General features: G+C 35.8%; 1 protein-coding gene across 7 annotated transcripts in view; it reads left to right on the forward strand.

The window, feature by feature from the left end:
• PCDH9 (protocadherin 9) overlaps nucleotides 1-22,903 on the forward strand; it is a 916,519-nt gene that overhangs the window by 346,260 nt on the left and 547,356 nt on the right. The window lies entirely within an intron of this gene.

Below are 22,903 nucleotides of genomic sequence, written 5' to 3' on the forward strand. Positions count from 1 at the left end.
ACTTTGCCCATCATGCTTAACTTAGATATAACAATTACTGCTCACTCATAGAGGAATGCTAGTATCAGCTAATGGGTAATCTTTTAGCAGACATTATTCCAGACTCTTCATATATATTACCAAATTTTGTCTAATCTATGATGTTAAGATGTTAATGTATAACAGCTTAGCATAACCCATGCTATAATTTCATTTACCATTGAGAAGAATTGCTGTTGATTAAACTCTGATAAGTGCTTATATATGATTTCCTTAATATGTATCCCACTTTAAGTTATTTTAAAGTATAAGAAAGCTTACATATTAGAATCATTAAAATGTAGCTCATTTTAATTCTGACAGCAACCCCATTATTCCCATTTTACAGATAGGGAAACTGAGGCACACGGAAGTTACATAAGTTGCTTGCATTCACACAGGTAGTAACTAATGGAGCTGGAATATAACCACAGGAACTACAAGGTTAATTACCCTAAGATAGTATTGAAGTCAAAACAAATTCGCAGGCTATTTAGTCATCAGAGACCATGGAAATTATATATTCATATTACTGAGGCATAAGTTGAAGACAAGAAAGATGGAGGAGCTTGCCCTAGGTCACAGAGCTAGCTAGTGATAGCACTAGGATTAGATCCAGGGTTTCTGATCCTCGAGTGATCTAATGACTACTTCTAAGCTACGTAAAAAATTTCTATGCAAATGTTAGAGAAAATAGTTCATATTTGAAAATTTTTCTTAAACTAGATTTTAAATAAGGTCTGGAATTTAAACGAATTGTCATATTTAAGTTTTCCTGACAGAGCTCTGTCACTGGATACAAAAAGCCTTCATAGTTAAAATTCAAGCATAGAAATGAATAAGTGCACATTGTTTTCATGCCATAAATGCATATTACCTTTACTAAGCCTCTTTGATCCATAAATTTTATTGTCATTTCCCTTCTATTATGTTCAGTTCCCTTTACCCATGAAATAGCATAGGATGCAAGTGGATAGAGCTTTCAGTGTCTATATTCTGCAATCTGTAGGAAAATGTCTCATAGTTATTGGAATTCACACAAGACTGCATCTCAGTATGAGTAGCTGTTCCCTGTCACTGTTTTTGATGCTTGAGCTAAAGTATTTTTACAAAATGGTCTAGTGTTCAGTGTATGAATTTTTGAGATAAGACTTTTCCCTTGTAGCAATGAAATCCGAAAATCAATGTCAGATGAAAATCTTAGCTCTAAGAGTTAGGGAGATTGGTGGAAGACTTTTAAAATAAGTATGAATTTTAGCCGCCAGACTTTGGAAATGTGGCAGTTATCACACGTGTGAAATTCATGGGTACAGATGGTTGATCAAGATATCCCAGGATGGACCACTACTATAAATCTCCAGACCAAAACTGGGAAAACAGTTTTGATAAGGAAAATGTTTTTAACCTTTTACATAAATTTGTGACACAGGGTTTGCTGGTCAGAGATTCATAGAAGTTAAATTATCATTGGCTTCACAAACATTCCAATGGTATCATTTGATGGAAATATTTAACAGAATAAAAATATGTCAAATGGAGAGTGAGAGGAGCATGTGGGAAGAGAATAGAATTAAAATGTATTAGATTATTACTATTATTTTGTGTGTTGCATTTCACATTCATAACCTCATTTAGGACAATAAGTCTTCCAGGTAAGTATACTTTTCCCACCATTAAAGACGGAGTTACAGGTATACCTTGAGCTTGAGTTCACCGAAACAAAGGCACACTGAGAGCTAGGAGAACAGTGGTTCTCCATGTTTGTAACCATAGCATAGAACACTCTAATTTAAATTAATAGTATCAAATGGAGTAATAGCAAAATGATAACGTTATCTGTTACGTTCAAATAAAAAGGGAAAGATATAAAGCCAAAAGGCTTTTACTTTTGTCTCACTTGATCTTGGTCTTTTCTTTTTTCTCTTCTCTTTCCTTTCCTCTTTTCTGTATTTATTACAGATTAACTTTGACTTAAGTAACTAAGTCTGGATCTAAATAAACAGAATCTAGTATATGAAATATTATACTACATACTTACATTTTCCTGTTTTTGGTGTTTTATATAGTTGTGTGACCCAAGCACATTTAATTTTCAAAGAATAAATGTGTTCTGTCCTTAGAATAGAGATTACAGTTGATATCAGCTTTTAAGTTAAAGTAATTAGTAGTCAAATCATTGAGCAATAATTACATGTTATAATATTTTGGAGTAATTTTATCTAATAATACCAAATTAATTCACAAACCAGTTTGTTTTCATTTTTTTTCTTTATAAGAACAAACTTTTCTAAAATCCCAAAGGTAAAAATATTTAAGATATACACACACACATACACGCACACACACTCTTACTATATACATTGATATACATATATATTTTGGGAATAATTCTCAGTATATCAAAATATTTAAATTCTCAGTAACATCTAAGATTACCCGCCAAAATGATAAAAGCTGTGTTACACTTCAGTCACTTATGGTGAAACTTTGCATATATTACAGTCAGTAGAGAAAGGATGCTACACGACAGACCAGCTCACTCACTAGATAAGGATTTATTCCTCTTTTCATTCTTTTATCATTAAGGACCCAAATCTGCACTTTAGCAAAATAACAAAAAATACATATCATGGTTTGCAGCTTGTTAGGGTTAAGTTCTCACATGCCCAACTGGGAAAAGTCAAAGATCTTACTTACATGCCATTTTATGTAAGATTAGCCTTGTGGACAGTTTCTAACAAATCCAGGGACAATTGCTGACTACCATTTTAAACCATACTTAATGACTGATTGAAAAGTCTCCTTGATATGTATTTGTCATGTGTGATTTATATTATATAGAGATAAATTTTCCCTACATCTTTGAATTTTTGTTAATTACCCACTTATTCGCTACCAAGTCAGTATAGATAAATTTGAAACAAATTACTAAGAAGTCAAAGAATTTTTAGTACAATAGTACACAGACACTACAGACATTCGTGTCTAATGCCTATGTATGATGTTTTCTACAAACACATTAATATTGTTATTTCACAGTAGAAACTTATGTTTGAAAATCATAGGAGGTATTAGCAGTATGGAGTAATATAAAAATATACATATTTCACCAAATCTCTCCTACTTATCTCTGCCTTCTGAATGTGGTTTGATTTAATTTTTTAAATGGAGCCATAAATACATCCCCTAAGCCAGATAAAAAGAGATTGGGTGCTAGACATTCTTTCCTTTGTTCTCACTCATAAACATGATGTTGAGACTATTCTGTGGAGTGGAAGCAAATTACCCATCTTCCCCTTGTTGACCTTTTCCATAATTGTACTGAAACCAGTCTGTAAATCCTACATTAATAATCCCTGTCTGCCTGCCTGCCACAAATATTCATCCAACAAATATACCAAAGATTCTGTTACATGATATGCTAAGTACCATGCTAAGCAGGCAGGCACACGTACTTCTTTTTGTCTCAGGTATTACAGGGGACACATTTTTATATTCAGCAAGTTGCCATAAAGTGCAAGCAGTGGTACAGTAAGATATGTTCAAGAATCAAGAACACATGGCAGGAGCAAATTTAACCTAGGAGAGGAAAACATAATGTTACTGTAAGGCTTGAACGAGTCTACCAGGTAAATGATCAAGAGTGGTGTGATTTCTGTGGTTGTGGACAAATGAGAATGTTTCTCAGAAAGATTGCCTGTGTGAAGCCTAGGTGTTGGGAAGAGGCATCACAGGTTTGAGGAAATTTCCATTGGGTTATTTCTCTTCTCAATTCAGATGTCTTTCGGCTTTATTATCAAGACATCATCCTGGCTCATAATATAGAATGGCAATAGCTATCAAATTTGTAATGCAATATCCACATATACTTTAAAAAAATTAAGTTTATTTTGAGACAGAGAGAGAGAGCAAGCATGAGCTGGGTAGGGGCAGAGAGAGAGGTAGAGAGAGAATCCACAGCAGAGAATCTGATGTAGTGCTTGAACTCAAGAACCATGAGATCAAGAACCTGAGCCACAATCAAGAGTCAGGTGCTGGGGCACCTGGGTGGCGCAGTCGGTTAAGCGTCCGACTTCAGCTCAGGTCATGATCTCGCGGTCCGTGAGTTCGAGCCCTGCGTCGGGCTCTGGGCTGATGGCTCAGAGCCTGGAGCCTGCTTCCGATTCTGTGTCTCCTTCTCTCTCTGCCCCTCCCCCCTTCATGCTCTGTCTCTCTCTGTCTCAAAAATAAATAAACGTTAAAAAAAAAAAATTAAAAAAAAAAAAAGAGTCAGGTGCTTAACCGACTGAGTCACCCATGTGCCCCTCTACATATACTTTTGATTATTAAGAACAGTGACTATATAATGTTTCTCAATGCGTGTTCAATATTGTTTTAAAAACTTTTGAACAATTGTGAAATCAGGTATGCATATTAATAGATGCATTCCTACAGATTTGTATTTTTAAGTGAATTTCATACATAATAATTGTATATACTGTATATGAATATATGTAATAGATATTACTTAAGGTTGCATGTGTATGTGGATGTGCAAATCTGATTTTATATGTAATAATTGATAACCCCCTATTATTTATTTATTTATTTTGATTTTATTTATTTTTTATTAAAATTTTTTCGAATGTTTATTTATTTTTGAGAGAGACAGAGTGCGAGTAGCAGAGGGAAGGGAGTGGGAGACACAGAATTCAAAGCAGGCTCAAGGCTCTGAGCCGTCAGTACAGAGCCTAATGCGGGGTTGAACCCACGAACTGCGAGATCATGACCTGAGCTACAGTCAGATGCTTAACCCACTGAGCCACCCAGGCACCGCAATAGCTCCCTACTATTAAGAAAGTGCACATTAATGTTTTCCAAAAGCTAAATAAATATACTTGATCCATTGGGGATTGTTCCATTGGAAATTCATGGAGAAGATTTCCGTTTGATTCCCTGTATTCCAGCAACAGCTATAAATCAGTGATCAAATTTTCCTCTAACTTAAGTTTTTTTTTTTTTTCCATTACTTAACCCTGTGTAAAGGATGGCCATCACCGTCTTTTACTTTTTATTATACATGTTCTGCCAATTTCTTCTTCACCACAGAGCAAGTGGCCTTGGGTTTATTCACAAGAAGAACCACATTTGACAGATTTGCTGATGGTGTCAGCCATGGTTGCATGCTTGATGGACAGCATCAAACCTTGCTGTGGCCCAGCTCCTGCTAATTAGTCGTTTGAAGCCACTTTGTGTGCCACAGGCACATAGGCTTATCAGCCAAAGACATCTTTGCCATTCAGAATGACAAGTGTGATGCAGCTGTTTGTGGAGGGAATAGAGTGTACAAAGAGAGAGAAGGGCCTTTCAAACAAGTGACAACCATAGTACCTTTCACTGAAGGATCCTGAAATTATAACAAAACAACCAAAAGGTAGAATACAAAAAGGTGTAAATCAATATCTGTTACATCGGCATGGAACCCACACATGAAATGACAATAAATAATATCAAACTGTGAGAATGAGAGAAAAATATCCCTGCCTGACAGTACTTTTTAAATCAACTGAGGTTGCATGTTGTGATTAATACAGGCCGGGCATTTGCATATAGAATTAACATAGATGTGTGGAGTTTTCAGAAGGTTCTGCATATATCTGTGGATACTAATAGAGAAGCCTGATGGAAAGCTTTGTATTTAAAGTCCTATAGAGTACATGGTCATAAATAATTTATTGGGACACTAAATATCTCAGGACATTGAAGACCCATTGGGAAGAGTGAAGGTAATACAAATACATGTGAGAAGAGGATAGAAATAGAAAAGATAGAAAACTAGGAAATGTTAACATTTTTTTAGAAAATTAAAATATTGAAATAATAATGAGTGAAAATTTCTTCTCTGTGATGATTCTGAACTGTGAGATTTCTTTCTAGTTACCATTGAAAGGATTTGTAAATCAAATGGAAAGTCAAAAGATCTATTGTTAGAAGTGCACATTGGCAAATTAAATAGATATTTTTCACAAAAGCTTTCATATTATAAAATCCTCATTCTAATTTCCAAATATCTACCAAGAATAATGTTTTTATAGATGATATTTAGTATTTTATAAAACAATTTTAATTGTATGTATGCATATAGGATATAGAAATTCTTATAATAAGATACTTCAAACTTGAAATGGGTTTTTGGATGTTTACACTAGTTATATATATTTATATAACAGATATTATTATTATACTCTATAAATATATATAGTGATTACTGCAGAGGGCATATAAGATGTCATTTGTTGTGTCACCAAATCTTGGTAAGTATGGACATAGAATTATAACTAGTCTTTTTATCTGTTCTATAGTCCATAAAATTTTGGATATAGATATAAAAATGTTTTACCTATTTAAAAAGCTTGAGACACACTTATGTATGCCAGTTAAATGGACAATGATACATATCATATAAACTACATAAACCCAGCTTTGTCTTGATGTTAGCTTTTATTTTAGCTTTATAATAAATAATTTTGAGTTTAAAAATGCTAAAGCTTATTTAAAAAATGGAGGTGGCATAGAATCACTGTAATTATTGAGGAGTGGTTACCTAGATTTACTTTTTCTCCTTTAGATGATTCAAACAAACAGTAGAGTATGTTAGGATTTATGTGTATATGTTGCATATGTTAAATACAGATGAAATCTTCAAAAAGAATAGACTAAGTACATACTTTCTCTTTAAATGCCATTTATTTCTTCAATTTTGGAATTACTGGAAACCTCGATTATTCAGTATCTACAGCATATTACGCATGAGAAAGAATTTTGGAACCAAGACCACCAGGAGATCCATGTTAAGCAGGTCAGGAATGGAGTCCGAATATGATCTTTTTGAAAATTTTCAAATTTTATGAAGTATCTAATAGGTTTAATGTGAAAGGTGGACAGGAAGACTGAGGCAGAGTTTCATTAATGATGAGTATATAGGTTATGTAGATAAATGAGTAAGTCTTTCAGTCTGAGGTTTAGCATCAGCTTTTTCTTAATGGAATAGAAAAGAACAGAGTAGAATAAACTGTATAGAATTATAAAATAGGTTAGAACAGAATAGAATGAGGAAAGAAGAGGATAAGGGAAATAAACAGAAGATACATATGAAGTATATGTTATATACAATTGTTAAATATTATTTTACTTTACTTCACATGTATACATTTGTTTATATTTGAGTGCTTATACCATGTTTCTATGTAAAATGAGTTGCTCAGTGTGGGACAAGTTAAAAAATTTGAAAGTCACTGATAAAAAATAGCCCAGACTTACATACCACTTACCATTCGTCAATAACTCTTCAAAATCACTTTGATTATATTAACTTGATGAATTAACTTCTCAGTGGGGTAAACTCTTCTATGATTCTGGTTATAGTTGAATAAAGGAAGGTATAGGAGACACGTGACTTGTATAGTCACACAGCAGATAAGGGGCTGTGGCAGGATTCAAATCCAGAAAATCTAGATCTGTGGGTTGTGCTCTTGGCCACTGCTCTAATGCTTCCACCAAAGGTGGCAGCAGATCCAGGGTTTGAGACCAGCCTCCTGACTCACAGTGTAATACAACTCTCTTTCACTTCGGCAGTGACCTCTCCTGTCAGCCTAAATCCCAATCCGAGGGCAGAGTTTACAGATGTAAACTCTCAGCCTTGTAAAGAGGGTGTATAAGCTCAATGAGTCTAAGAAGTTCTCCCCTCAGTGACTTCTCTTGGTGATTTACAGTAGGGTTAGCATACAAATGCACTTAAGTAATTTAATTGTAAATGTATCTATTTGCATTTAGTTTTACCTACTCAGTGGTAACCTAATTTGACTCAACTGAAAGAACACCTGTTAATACTATTTTCCATATAACTCACTTTGACAAATAGCCTAGGCCATGAATGATACTATATGCTAAAATTTATTTAATGATGTTAAAATGAAGAACCTTGAAATTTAAGGAAAACCTCCATTTATTAAGATGCATGTCAGAAAATAAAACAAAAAGGAAACAAAAAAAATGGTGTCAAAGGTGTATGCATGTTTGTGTACCATGGTGTCAAAGGTGTCACAAATGGTGTCAAAGGTGTATGCATGTATTATCCACACACTTGTTACCAAAGAAGTAAAAGTATTTTTTAAGTTTCTGATTCTTCCTTGCTTTTCAGACAAAATTTTAAATGATATATGTCTAACATATTTTTCAAATAAGGGTTCATTCAAAAAAGCAGCAGCCCAAAGTCTTTTTTATTGAGGCCAAATTCTCGCTGTTTTGGACATTGTTACCCATTCGAATGTGTGTGTTTTTTGTTTGGTTTGGTTTTGGTTTTTAAGATTTCTATGTCTTATCACAAATATGGTAACTTCTTTTTTTTCCAATTTTGCAAAGAATGTTTCAGAAATAAGATCAATATGAAATTATTTTTTCTAGTTTTTATCTACTTTATAAAATATAAATCCCAAACACAATGATATGTTGTAATTATTACACAAACACTGTTACATGGTGAAAAATGACAAAAATAGAGCTACATTTTGGGCGGCAGCCAACTCCAGCTTCTTTGTCAGGTAATGTAAGTTTATGAATTTTGCATGCAATTCAGACAGTTTCTGAATTTGGACACATTAAAAGAATGGCTAAAATTTAATTTGGTCAAGTACTGCTCACATATATAAAATATAAGTAGTTTCAGATTGACCACTAATATTAGAAAACTAGCCAGTTAGATGTACAGGGTATTATGAAAATAGAGGGAAAAGTCATTCATTACTTGATACTTTCTTAACATATTTTAATTTTTCTTTATGTCACCCACATGTTTGCATCTTAAAATAGGGATGAATGTGAGGAGATTGCTACTACATTCAAACATTTTATGAATCTGTTCTCTACCTACAGAAGATGGAAGTTCCTTGAAACCCAGGAGTCAGAATCTCCCAAATAATTCCATTCAGGGTCAGTTAAAGTAGAAAAAGTAACTAAACAAACTAACCAACGAACTAGCCAACTAAATCCCGTAACACATGTAAGTTTGATAATGAATTCTGAAATAATGAACTCCATACATTTAAAATAGGTAACTATGTGAGTTTAGCCTGCATCTAACAACAGGAATTTTCTTTAAAAACATACTTTTAGGGGCGCCTGGGTGGCTCAGTAGGTTAGGCGTCCGACTTCACTCAGGTCATGATCTCATGGTTTGTGGGTTCGAGTCCCGCATCGGGCTCTGTGCTGACAGCTCAGAGCCTGGAGCCTGCTTTGGGTTCTATGTCTCCCTCTCTCTCTGCCCCTCCCCACCTCTCACCTTGTCTCACTGTGTCTGTCAAAAATAAATAAATGTAATAAAAAAAATTACAAAAATAAAAACATACCTTTAGGGAAGAGGTTTATACTTCTTTTCAAATTGGTTCTTGTAGCCTTGTACATTCCAACACTCCTGGTCTATCGATAGATAGTTATTCCCATGTTTTTGGCCAGGAAGCCAAGCAGCTTTAAAATGTACTTTCTGGGGGTGCCTGGGTGACTCATTTGGTTTAGCATCTGACTCTTGATTTTGGCTCAGGTCATGATCTCATGGTTCATGAGTTTGAGCCCCGTATCATCGGGCTTTGTGTTGAAAGTGTGGAGCCTGCTTGGGATTCTCTGTCTCCCCCTCTCTGCTCCTCCCCACTTCTCTCAAAATAAATAAATAAACTTTTTTTTAAATGTACTTTCTGTCTGAATTATCTCAATTTTGACTGGAATGGCTATTTAGGACATGATACCTATTTAGAACAAATGAATAGTATAAAATGTCAGCAAATTTTATATTGATATTTAATTTTAAGCATTTTGTAGATATGCATTTTACTGAAATTTTATAGATTTGATATTGTTTTTTAAAGAGGCGGCTGGATTGTTTATTCACTTATTGGCATAGTTATTACATGAGGTATTTTCCATTTGAAACCATGGAAAACTTCCACTCAACACAAAAAGGGAAAGCAAGAACCTTTTGGGTGAATCTAATCTTAATTCAGAATGTATGTAGAAAACACAATACTTAGTATCTTAAATGAGGCAAATATTGATACAATAAAGAAAACCAAATTTAAATTCAAATTATGGATTGAAAACATAGACAAATTGTGGTAGCATACAATGTAATACTATGCAGCAGTGAAGCAAAGAAACCACTGATACATGCTACAACATGGATGAATATTATGCTAAGTGAAAGAAAAAACAGAAATAAAAGGTTACATATTGTATAATTTAATTTATATGACATGTTGGAAAAGGTAAAGCTATAGAGACAGAACTTAGACCAGTGGTTGCCAAGAGCTGGGGCTTGAGGGGCTCAGAGGAAGTTCTTGGAGTGATGAAGATGTTCTATAATTTGATTGTAGTTGTATGTATATCAAAAAAAATTGCATTCGATGGATTTAAATAGGCAAAGGAGACCTTATTCAAGACTACAGTTAGGAGAGAGATGAATTCAACCTCTTTGAAACAAATGCAGGAAACCTTTTAAGCATTGGGGTGAGCTCGTGGGAAAAGATTGAAGCATGTTAGGAAGGAAGCTGGTCAATGTGATTAGACTGGCTGTGCTTACTGACTGGCACTTAGCAAAGTTAGGCTCCTCCCTTCCCACAGAGACCAGGAGATATGGAGGCCATTTTTCTTGATGAAAAATTACATTACATTTCAAAGGGATAACCACTAGGTCTTTGAGAAAGACATTCCTGAGTCATGAAACTGGCAAGAGCTGAGAAACCAAGTTATGTCTTGAGAGGACAGAGACAGAATTTACAAGTTTTGTTTTTGTTTTTATTTTAAAGGAAATGTTCTAAGACAAGGGAGGTCAAGGGCTTAGCGTAAGGAAGGAGCCTGTCTCAAGTTGAAGCAAGGTAAGGGGAGCATTAAGAGCGTCTTAGGTTCCATGATTGTGTGTGTATCAGAACTCATAGAACTTTATTCCTGAATGGGTGACTCTCACTGTATGCAAATGATTTCACAGTATGCCAAAAAAAAAAAAAAAATTCAGCTAGGAAAAATATCATCATGGGTGTAGACTGAAAGCAGTAGAATCATGATGCCCCAGAGAAAGGAAAAAAGTGAGATTATAACTCCACAGGAAATGAGTCTTTTACTCTTCCATATATGGACCATCTAACATCTTTCATTAGTGACATGATAATTCATAAAACCCAATATATGCACCAGGTCTCTGCCGAGAAATATAAAACAGAGACCCTAGATGCTATAGATAAATTGTTTGCTGGCTCATCTTTCTGTTTACTGGATTGTTAAGCAAGAAGTCTTTGTTACCCAGAGGAGCATATTTGATTAAAATCAATACACATATATCCACATGCTACACCACAGTCACTATTCCACCTTCATGGAATTGAAGCATCTGTACTATTCTTACCACCACTACTGTGGTACATAGTTATAGTGAAAAGCATCTCAGCAGGAGTGAACTTTGCTTTTTGTCATGTGCCTCTTTCTCAGAATGCAACAGTCTAGTGGCCGAAAAAGAAAAGAGAGTTTCTATAGGTTGACTCCTAAAATGCTGAATGCTTTATTTTAATTCCAGAACCACAGTGGCTAGTCTCCCTGTAGCGGCAATGGGAGAGCAAAGTTCTTGTTTTCACCAGGGAATAGGTGACAACCAGGGTCATGGGGAGCCAGGATCTCCAGGGAACAGCTGGTTAAGGGGATCCACCAGCGCCTCTGTCCCCACCCTTTAGTCACTTCACTGAAAATACAAAAGGCTTATTTAGCAGCACCCTTAGGCATATGCATCACAGAACCACTCAACACAAGTATTTCCTCTCTGAGGCTTCCCCCACTCCCCCCTCCTGACCTTGAGGAATGTTGACAAAGGACATAAAAGATGGAACAGACAGAAGTTTCACGATGAACCAAAAAATTATGTTCTGCTGCATGATGAAGAGAAATAAAAGGGAGAAAGCTAGATATATGTTTGGTTTAAATAAGTCTCCACAAATTCTGTAACGCTTTGTGCAAACTTGGCCCCAGATCAGAGGTACTCAGCCTGCACAGTAATCAGGACTTTCTCAATAAACCTCAGCCTGTTACGGTTCTTACCACATTTACTTTCTCAATATGATAGTACTTTACAGCTATCTACTCGATTATGGCCAGAGTTCCTAGCAGTTATTGATAACCATACCATCGACTTTATATCTCAGCCAGCACAGGCAGGGGGAAGGCAATCAGCACAGTGAATTTCCTAACCTGGATATATCTTCCTGAAACACGAAGATGATGACTCAATTCTACAATTGAGCTTGTGATTCTCAGTGTGGCGAAACTTCTTATGTCATTTTTATTTTTAGCTCTTTGGCACAATTATAGAAAATTCTTGTAGGAAAATCACAGCTTCCATAAGGAGGAGCCCTGACTGCTTTTCAGAGGTTCAAAATGTTGGGAAAATTCATAAACCCTGTGCAATGCATTCCTTGGTGGGGAAATGCAGATAAATTTTTGTTTACTGAAAGAATGAAGCAAGATTGCAAGACAGTTTCAGTTTATCTTTTCCGTTCTCTACCCTCTCTTTCTGAACTCTGCCTTGTATTTCCTTTGCCGGAGCTACTATCAAAAATCCACACTCTTCTAAGTCCTACCTTTCTTCAAAAATCACATCTCTGAGATTCAAGGGTCCATTTCCTGCGTGTGCAGCATAACTAAGTTGTGTGAACATGTAGTTGATGAGAATGACAATTTTGAGTAACTACTCTTCAACCTTCCCCTCATTGAGATGTGAGTAAAATGAGTTAGTTTCACATAAAGCCAGAGGTATTTGCAAGCTGAATTCAGTAAGACCATGTCATAGTGGTTTGATACATCAGAGTGACTTCAATCGCACAATATATGGGGCCAAAATTTGGGATCACCACCTACATAACCTTATGTATGGTTATTATCCACATTATGTATGTAATCACTCCTTTATTAAAAGTGGTGTTATGACTTTTAGTTCTGGAAAAATATAATTTTAGATATTCTTATTACGTAGGAAAATGACATTTAGATTTTACAATTTGGGTTTTTAGTAATTTTAGCAATATAGGTGTGCTTTTACTTCTAAGTCAGTGTCTAGTATGCTTCAAATACCAGAGATGATGTGAAATAATGATATGAATGCAAGATCTAGGTAATATTTTACAGCAAAGCTGTTACTTAATGGTCTTTTCTGATATCTTGTTAGTAATTAGCATATTAGTATTACTGTTATCAGTTCTAAAGTATAGCAGTAGCTGGTACCGAGTACTCTTTTTTTTTTTTTTTTTTTTAAGTTGATTTATTTTGAGAAAGAGCGCAAGCAGGGTAGGGAGAGAGAGAGAGAGAGGAGAGAGAGAGAGATGGGGAGAGAATCCTAAGCAGGCTCCACGCTGTCAGCACACAGTCCGATGCAGGGGTTGAACTCATGAACCATGAGACCATGACCTGAGCTGAAATCAAGAGTTGGACACTTAACTGACTGAGTCACCGAGGCACCCCCCAAGAGTACTCTTAATGATTTTATATTGTTATGAAGGCATGCTATTTATGAGGGCACTCTACAGTTACAAATCAGTACATTCCTTATTTGAAAGTTTCAAATGTTTTTATTAACATCTCCCTTTTATACAAATATTCTCATGCTTCCTTTTCTACATTATGTTTGCTAAAAAGTGTCTGTTGTAGAAAATAGAATGGGGCATTTTTTCCCTATGGCAGAATGCACATCTCCGTTTTTAATGCATGAGCAGGAGGTTTGGTTCATTAAGCTCAGTGGCACCGATAGTAAACTAAAGAGGAATGAAAGGAAGAGGAACTGAAATACCATCATCCCACTAATGATACTGAAACTGCGCAGCTTTATTGGGAGACTGCCCAGACAGCCACTAATGGAAGGCATGGTCCAGGATGTGAACTTGGTGTTGGAGTGCCAAAACTACACATCTAGAAAAAAAAAAAAAAAAAGCATTGCCTAGAAGAATGCCTGGAATAATTTAAGCAATTGTCCAGAATTATGGTGTGTGTGTGTGTGTGTGTGTGTGTGTGTGTGTGTGTGTGTGTTACTATATTTGTTGGTGGGTGGGTTAGAGAGAGAGCATGCACACACAACAGGATGGAAGAAAAAATGAAAGTGGGGAATATTCAATTACCTTAAGACTGTATTGAACAAGGAAAGCAGTTGTATCACATATATGTATCTCAGGATGCATGAATTGGAGAATATCCAGAGAGCTCAGTGTCACTTTTTGACCTAAAGAATGTGGCTTCAGAATGTTAAATAATTTCTGAGAAATGTCCACTTTCCTAAGAAGGGACTAGAATACATGGCTCTTCATATCCCCATACACTTCCACATCACAATGCTATTTAGGTATTTACTAACACTCAGTTATAATAATTAACACTATTATTTCTCTTATAAATGAATATTATTGTTCCTAGTTCACCCCTGCACATGAGGAAGTATTCAGAAATGTGCCCTTTGAAATGAGGGAAGAAAACAGATTCTCTGTTCAAATTGGGCCTGTGCCCAGTTTGAACAGAGAATCACTCAGCTGGGGATGGCAGCTTTCGTGGCCTCTGGCTAACACAACCCCCTCAGTGGCTTTTCACAGCCACTTAGAATCAAGTCCCAGCAGGCTCCAAGCGGAAGCCGCAGCTGCAGACACTGGGGAACACCTATGTGGCCCTCGGCACAAGTCACAGGTCCCTTTCTGATTTCAGTTCTGCTCATGTTTTGTGTGGAAGGTTGGAGGGCAGGTAGAGAAGGGACATTCCTCTCACCCGATTACCCCCTCCTCTTTGATACGCACTCAGAGAGAGGGAAAACTTTTGGAAATTGCCCAGGTGTGCTCTGAAAAACACAAGTCAGAGTTTGGGTTCAGTGACACCTTTGCCCTTCAAAAAACTACAGAACGAAACACAGAAGTCCCCCTTTTAATGTTCCAACAAAGGCAAATAAATTCAGTAAGAAGGCCAGGTTTCATAATCGTACCTGAGTTCATGCTGAACATTTAAACATGGTAGGGGAATCCGTCTGTGGTTAAAGCTTTTCCTGCTGGAGGACTTCACTGAGAAGAAAATGGTATGTTTTACCATACCAAGAGGGATAAGACATGGAACATATGGAAGAAATGGAAAAAGTCCAGCAGGAGATCCTTAAATAGAAATGAGTTTTTAGATAAAGAAAAGACTTCCATGAGGAAGAAATATAAGCTATTTCTGAGACCCAGGTGTTCATAACCCAGCATAAATCTCCATTTACTATTGCAGACTCTAGCAAATTACCTTATTACAATTCCTACAATTTGTTTCAATTTTATTCCTATATCCTTTAAGGTAACAAAATAAATTAAGTATTCTAACTTACTAGGGGAATAAAAGGCCTTGATAAAATTAAAAACATCTTAGAGTTCAGAAACATCAACTGGTGAATTAGAATATTGGCTGGTTTGGCACTATAGAAGCACAATCGTGAATTTTACTCCAACCACCCCTCCCCCCCGCCCTTTCTCCCAGTTTATCTTCCATTAAATGTTGAGCCCAGGAACTTCATATTTTTTAAAAGATATCCACTAAAATAAACATCTTGGAACTTAATGAAAGCAAATTCTTTGAGATATCATAGATTATCGTTCTATAACATCATGGCTCAAAAGTGAGTGAATGCGTTCAATTCAACACAGCCTAGTTAATTAAGTACATTCTTTTAATACTTAGTTTAACATGCATGTGTTAGTATATTGCTTATCCACAATACTTAGATACTTTCCTAGGCACTTCAGGGATAAACATTTTAGCCAGTTCTTAACTTCTATCTCCAAATCTTCTAGAGCTTGGGACAGATTCTACGTACATGTTAATAGTGCAACCCTTGTTACTGTATGCTGTGATGGGGCACATCAGGTGGAAGAAAGTTGGACAGTGAGATAGATTCAGGCTGACATATCAAAGAATGCCTCATGGAAGAAGTGGGATTTGAGTCGAGCATCAGAGAATAGTTGGAGAGTCATCAGAAGGTTAGAGAGGTAATTGGGAAAGAAAATTGTGACAGAGTAGTGCACTTTAGACAAGGTAGCAAAGTGAGGGGCAGAGGATAGGAAGTTTTAGGGTACATCTTGGTATAGGGCGTGCACTATCAGGAGGGGTTCATTTTGACCCTTGATCCTAGCTGAGAGGTCAAGAAGTGGTAGAAGAGATACACTTTAATCGAATTTATTGCTGATATGAATTTGTAAACCAGAAATAATATTATGGCACTAAAGACTTAGTGAGACAGGCAGGAATAGAGCTCAAGTTTACAAATGTTTTTAAAAATATTTTTGAGAGGGGCGCCTGGGTGGCTGAGTCAGCTAAGTGTCCGACTTCAGCTCAGGTCATGATCTCACAGCTTGTGAATTTGAGCCCCATGTCGTTGGGCTCTGTGCTCACAGCTCAGTGCCTGGAGCCTGCTTCGGATTCTGTGTCTCCCTCTCTCTCCATCCATCCCCTTCTCTCTCTCTCTCTCTCTCTCTCTCTCTCTCAAATATAAAATAAAAAATAAAAAAACGTTTTTGAGAAAAACAGCACGTAACGTGCCATTTTTTTTTTTTTTTTTTTTTTAATTCTCGAAGCTTCTACTAAAGGAATTTTTTCCTTTCAGGCAGTAATGTTCGGGAGGTGGGAGAGATGGGAAAACAGAGAAGGAAAAAAAAACATTTTTATTAATAACATTGATGTGGCATATACCCTTTATTTTCTTCTCCTCTTCAAAGGCATACGTTCTATTTGACCTTGTGAACCTCATCAGTTTACAAAAGCATTTATTTTATAGGTGGTCTGGTCAGCTGTCATTATGATGGTACCTAATAAAAATATTATAACAAGGCAAAAACCAGTTTAGCTTTGGGATTCTTTACTTATGCTGTCCTTCCTTTTACCTCCCTCTTCCCGCCCCCTCCTTTGAGCATAACCACCACAACCCACTCTCCCAATACACATCCGCAGAAAATCAGCCTAATTCCCAAGATCCTTTCAGTATTGCAACATTTTAGATTGGTGAATGCAGGACATTACACTCACATAAATTAAGAGTGAGAGGCAAGCATAAAATAAATGTGATTTCTACTACATTGTAGGTGCTGTGAGAACACAAAGAAAGAAGCAGTTTGATTCTGATAGAGGCCGAATGAAAGATCCAGTAGAGTATGATATTTAAGATCTATCCTGAGTGGTGATTAAGAGTTCGGTGGGTGAGCCATCAGGAGCAAAAGCCCTTCCGGTGGAGGCATCAGATGGAAGAGGGGAGAGGATGAAGACGTAGGCACGTAGTGATGTTAGTGGAAGAGCTGCTCATCTGCAGAGGCTGGACCAGTACTTCCCAAACGGTGTCCCATGAGATAGGGCAAAGCAAGCAAACAAAACAACATGGCATAAAAACGGCAAATATTTAAACCTCTTTAATAAGCCTATATGTTTCATTACTCCCTTAAGACGCTTTTATTATTTCAGGAGGCATCTAATATAACTAATGTTTTATGGAACATAACTTGGGAAAGGCTGACTCAGTAAGTAAAATGTGCCTATTTTGTTAGAAGAAGGAAAACGAAGGTATTTAAGATTCATTGGATGCTTGAAACTGGGACAAATTCTTTCAAACAAACAAATACACACACACACACATTAGTACTGATTATACATCTGGCAGTATGTCTATGGCTTCGTAAGCATAAGAAAAACATGAGTAAAACACAGTGTAAGTCTCTAAGTAGCTGAGAGTGTGTTCAAGTTTCACAAAGGAGTGAACATTATTTCCAACTGTTGGGATAGTGAACACTTTTGAAGAAGGTGACATTGATCAGTGTCTCACAGCAAATAGAGATGTACATGAAGGACTTTCTGGGCAGAGGGAGCAGCAGGAACCAAAGTTCTGTTTTGAGCTCAGGGAATAGTGAGGTGCCCTGGCTCAACTAAATGTATGCAGCATGTTTTGAAAAGGGAGATGAGAAAAATGAGGAAAAAGAGTTTAATGTTATCTAGATACTAAAGGACACTGAATGTCATGAGAAAGAGTTTGAAAGTCAATCTCTAGATAGTGTGAAGTTGTACATTTGTGAACTGTGACATCATCATAAGAAAGAAGAAACTGAGAACTTCATGAGATCAGCATTATTTATCTTTAATTAAAACAGTGTGGGCAGATAGAACTTAGGCACTCTGATATCTTTTTTTTTCCTCTGATATCTTTTTGAAGACAGTTTTGTTTTATGGGATTTATACATTTTTAAATGATGTCCCCAAACTGGACAGCTTTCCCATTAATTATTGTCATGGTCGAAGTTTAGTTGCCATTACCTTGTATTTAAACCAGTGAACAAATTGCCATCGAGTAACTGATTTTTGGGTATGTTTTGAGGGCATATGAGATTGAACAAATATTTATCAAGTGCTTTTCTGATTGAGGGGAGCCATATCTGCATATATGACATTTTTTGAGGGCAATTATATTCTATGTAATATGGAATTAAAATGTAAATACAGGGAGCCTGGCTCAGTCAGTTTGGTGTCTGACTCTTGGTTTCGGCTCAGGTCATGACCTCAAGGCTTCATGGGTTCCAGCCCCATGTCATGTTCCTCATGGACAATACAGAGCTTGTTGGGATTCTCTCTCTCTCCCTCTCTCTGCCCCTCCCCCCTTACACCGTCTCTGTCCCTCTCAAAATACATAAGTAAATAAAGAACTTAAAAAAATAAAAACTTTAAAAAAAGTAACAAAAATGTAAATACAATAATTGAGAACACAGAAAGAGGAATGTAGGATGCTTGTCCTTAGTAAAGAAAATGAAAACAGGGCCCATCGATGATGAATGAGGAAGATTTGGAAAGGTAGAGAGGAAGCACTAAGTTCACGTCTTAGGAGAAAGCATGAGCAAAATTGCGCCATCAAGTCTCATTGCCTCATTTGCCTGGGATTCAAGAGGATTAGGCAGGATTCTGACATGATGAATAAATATTGTTTGTGGAGTGGAAGCACACTAAGGAAATAGAAGGCGAATTATGACAACCAAGAGTTTCAATTTAGAGAAGAGTAGATTACTTTTAGATTTCTAAAAATGTTAACCAGAGTTTCTCTGTGGCACATGAGATAAATGTTAGTTTTAGAAATATATTGCCACCAAGATAATTTCTTAGAAACCAGTGTTCCCTGGAAACAGAAAACTACTTGTTTTGGAATTTGGTGACTTTGCTTTCTAGGCCCAATAGGCAATATTGCAGGAAGTTATGTTTTAGATAAGAGTAAATTTGCTTTTTTAAAAGTGGATTGTACTGCATATAGATTTAGCAGATTATACATAAAATATAACAACAACTAAATTAAAAACAGGCCATGTATTTTTAAAGCATTGCTTAAGGTCACTTTAGATAGACATACAAAGCTATCCTGCTTTACCCAGTTCTAACACTGGTGAACTTTCCTTTCCCATATTTCACACATGCAACGATTTCTCTTCATTTGCCTTATTTCTGCGGTTATGAATTCAAAAATATTTAGAATTTCAGCATTTAGAGAAGGCATTGGAAATAACCCTACAGTTTTAGGACTAGAATGGTTAAAAACTGATATTATTTTTATATGCCTGTACAATAACCCATTTTTAGATGTCTGTTTCTTTTATAAAATATTTAAAATATTTTCAAATAATGTGCTTTGCAGTTACATACTGTATATCTCTTACCATTGTAAAATGCTTTCCTGATCACAAATCAAAATTGCAAATTACAGTTAACTTCTAATGGTTTAGTTAGTTGCAAATAGATATTCATAGATGACCTAACTACTATAGTTGAAAAGTATTCTCGTTTAACGTGTCTGACGTACATTACATGAATTATTTTATTCAAAACTCAAAAATATTGCTGTCTTCCATTTTTTAGAGGAGACTACTGAGGTGTGAAAAGGTTTAGCAATTGGTCCGAGGTCATACATTCAGGGTTAGTGTTGGAATCTGATTTGGTGCTCCAGAATCTAGTTTCTGCCACAATATGAAACTCAGTATCATCAGTTTATAAGCAGTAAACAATTCTTTGTATTAGTATATTGAATTATTACCATACATTAAGGAAAACAACCAAATATATGACCCCACTGTCTATTACCTGCTTTATATATGTCATGTCAAATAAATACCAAATATATAAATGTAAAAAAAAAAAAACAGGCAGATATTCAGATAGTCTTCAGACAATTAAGATTATTTATACCAGGACTATGAAATATTAAGTACAATAGAATTAGGGAATGATTATCTTAATAAACATATATTTTTGCTTTAAATTTTATATTATTTTCCTGCCCAGTAATATAATTATTTGCTTTCCTACTATTTTTTGTTGTTGTTGTTGCTACCGATGAGGTTTTAAAGTCTTTCTGTTCATGATTGCCAGCTTTCATTACTGAGAGTAGACCATCCCATTTGAAAGGCACGTGTCTCATCCCTCATCAATTTTCCTTTAGTTTGGAGTTGTTGCTGTCACAAGTGATGATGTCTGGTGTTTGAACTTCATAGGATGATTGTACCCAGAGGCTTTTTAGGCAGCTGTGTTTGGTGTCTCGTGGACATTAAAAGGAATGCTCTCACCATGGCTTCCTAACAAAGTACTAGTCATATAGTAAGTACTATGAATCCAACCAGTGTTTTATCATTATTCTACTTAGTTTGATTTACTCTTTAGTACATCAACGGCACAATATAGCCAATCTCTTGTTTGTTCTATTCACTGCCACTATGCATCGAGCTGAGTGCTTTGTAGCTATTTTTCCTGAAATAATAACATCTCCTTTTTCATCCTGTATCCTGAAGCATTTTTTGGATTTGTCCTTTGGCTTCAGGATTTGTTTGCATTCATTTGTACTAAACTACATTTAAAAAAAAAATTGTCTTCAAGCCAAGCCACTTAAATTATCTAAATGTGTTAGTAAGTTTTAAAGGATGTCTTATTTCATTTCCTATTCTGCCTTTTAATTTTACAGTACTCGTAATTGTGCAACCTATTGTAAATCTAATTTGAATAATCTTTTATTCAATTAGATGCTTGATGTGTTGTCTCACAAATGCATTTCCTTTCATGTTTCTTTCCTATCTCTAGGTTTAGGTAAAATGAGTGGAGCTGTCTTTTGTCAAAGATACATTTTAGTTGAAGTTATTTGAGCAAGGTGGGAAAATGGGCTTCTTACAAATTCATGTTATTTACACACAGTTAATCCTAAATTGCCTTTTGATATAGGTAAGTACATTAGTTTATTTTACAAAGCTACCATGCCATCTATAAGGTTATGTGTCTGTGTATATCTCCCAAGGGGGGAAAAAAAAGAATGATAATTGATAGCCAACCACTGGGACTAACCATGTTGGGCTCCCTCATTTTTAGCCATCTCTTTTCCATATAAGAATGCATTTTAGAGTAAAGGCTGGCCTATGACTGTTGCCAAAGCAATTTGTAGCCAGCTGTAAAATTAGCTTAAGATTTGTACTTGTTTGCTTTTCCACGACTCTAGAGAATGCCTCCACTAGTGGTTTTGATAGTGGAAATTCCTACTATTCACATGATAAAATTCAAAATAGGAGAAACATAATTATTGTGCATTAGGTATTTCTTCATTTGGCTTGAGAAGTCACTGTTCTCCACTCTTTTAAAATTAGCTCACAGCAAATCTGCTAAGTGTCTGTTTTCTAAAGTGACTCTCTTCTCCATGGGAGAGGCATAGCTTTTCGCAAACAACAGCTTTACTGTTTCTATAGTGATGCTGCCTCCTTACTACACTGAATGACAGTATACCAGAGTCTTAGGTTATTCACACTTATACATGTATTCCATGGTTTAATTGTCTTCTAAATATATGATGCTCCTGTCCAATTTGGAAGCGGACATTCATTAGAAAAGAAAGTAGAAAAACACTGAAGCTATTCTGGTGTTCTTACTTGTCCTCTACTTTGTTCTTCACTTTCTGCTCTCTGGTTTATTATACTTTAAAACCACCAAGATTTCTTCTTAATCTCAAATTCCCAATGATTCTCCTTCTCTGTAAATTTCTTTGTTTACAAATAGATTTTCTTTTTTATACATTATTTATTTTGTTTTCAGTTGTAAAATGTATAACATGCCAACTATTCCTCACTTCACTTTCAGGATCACGGATACTAAAACCTAGTTGTTTATTTTGCCTCTCCAGCCTCGTACCCAACATCACACTCCATAGAGATGAAAATAGGCTTTCAGGGTCCATATGTGAAAAAGGTTCTTTTTATTTGGCTTCTTTTCTGTTTAAATCAGAACCCCTGCTCTTACATTTAGCCCCTTTGTGAGTTTCATTGCCCTTATTCATCTCCTTTTTTTTTCATCTCTGCGTCTTCTATGTTCTCCTTTATGATATAGTCTTCATTTTTGTATCTGTCATTATCTGTGAAGCTATTTCTGAAGGTATTTAAAACTCTCTTGGATTGAAGACTTGTGTCAAATGCTAACGAAGGAAAAAGGATTATTGGATTAAAAGTTTGTCTGTGATCAGCAAGCTAAACATTAACTATCCATTTAGGTGAAAGGGCTTGTGGGAGTCAGTGAAATAAGGAAGTGTTCCCTGTTTCCACTGAGCTTAGGAGAATACAGTTCCAGGTAAGGTATATTTAAATCCACAGGAGCCACCCACTAGAACAAAGAAAAATGTAGGTTCTAAGGAGTTGAAGAATAATCTTTTTTTCCTCTATGAACATCAAACATTGTTTACTTGGTAGGTGCATTCCAATGAAAGTGTTATTTCGTGACTAAGGTGTTGGTTTAAACATAAAACTAACTGCATGATGCCTAGAGGGAGAAACTGGAGTAA

Source organism: Panthera onca, chromosome A1 (genome assembly GCF_046562875.1).
Source record: "Panthera onca isolate mPanOnc1 chromosome A1, mPanOnc1 haplotype 2, whole genome shotgun sequence".
Lineage (NCBI taxonomy): Eukaryota > Metazoa > Chordata > Mammalia > Carnivora > Felidae > Panthera > Panthera onca.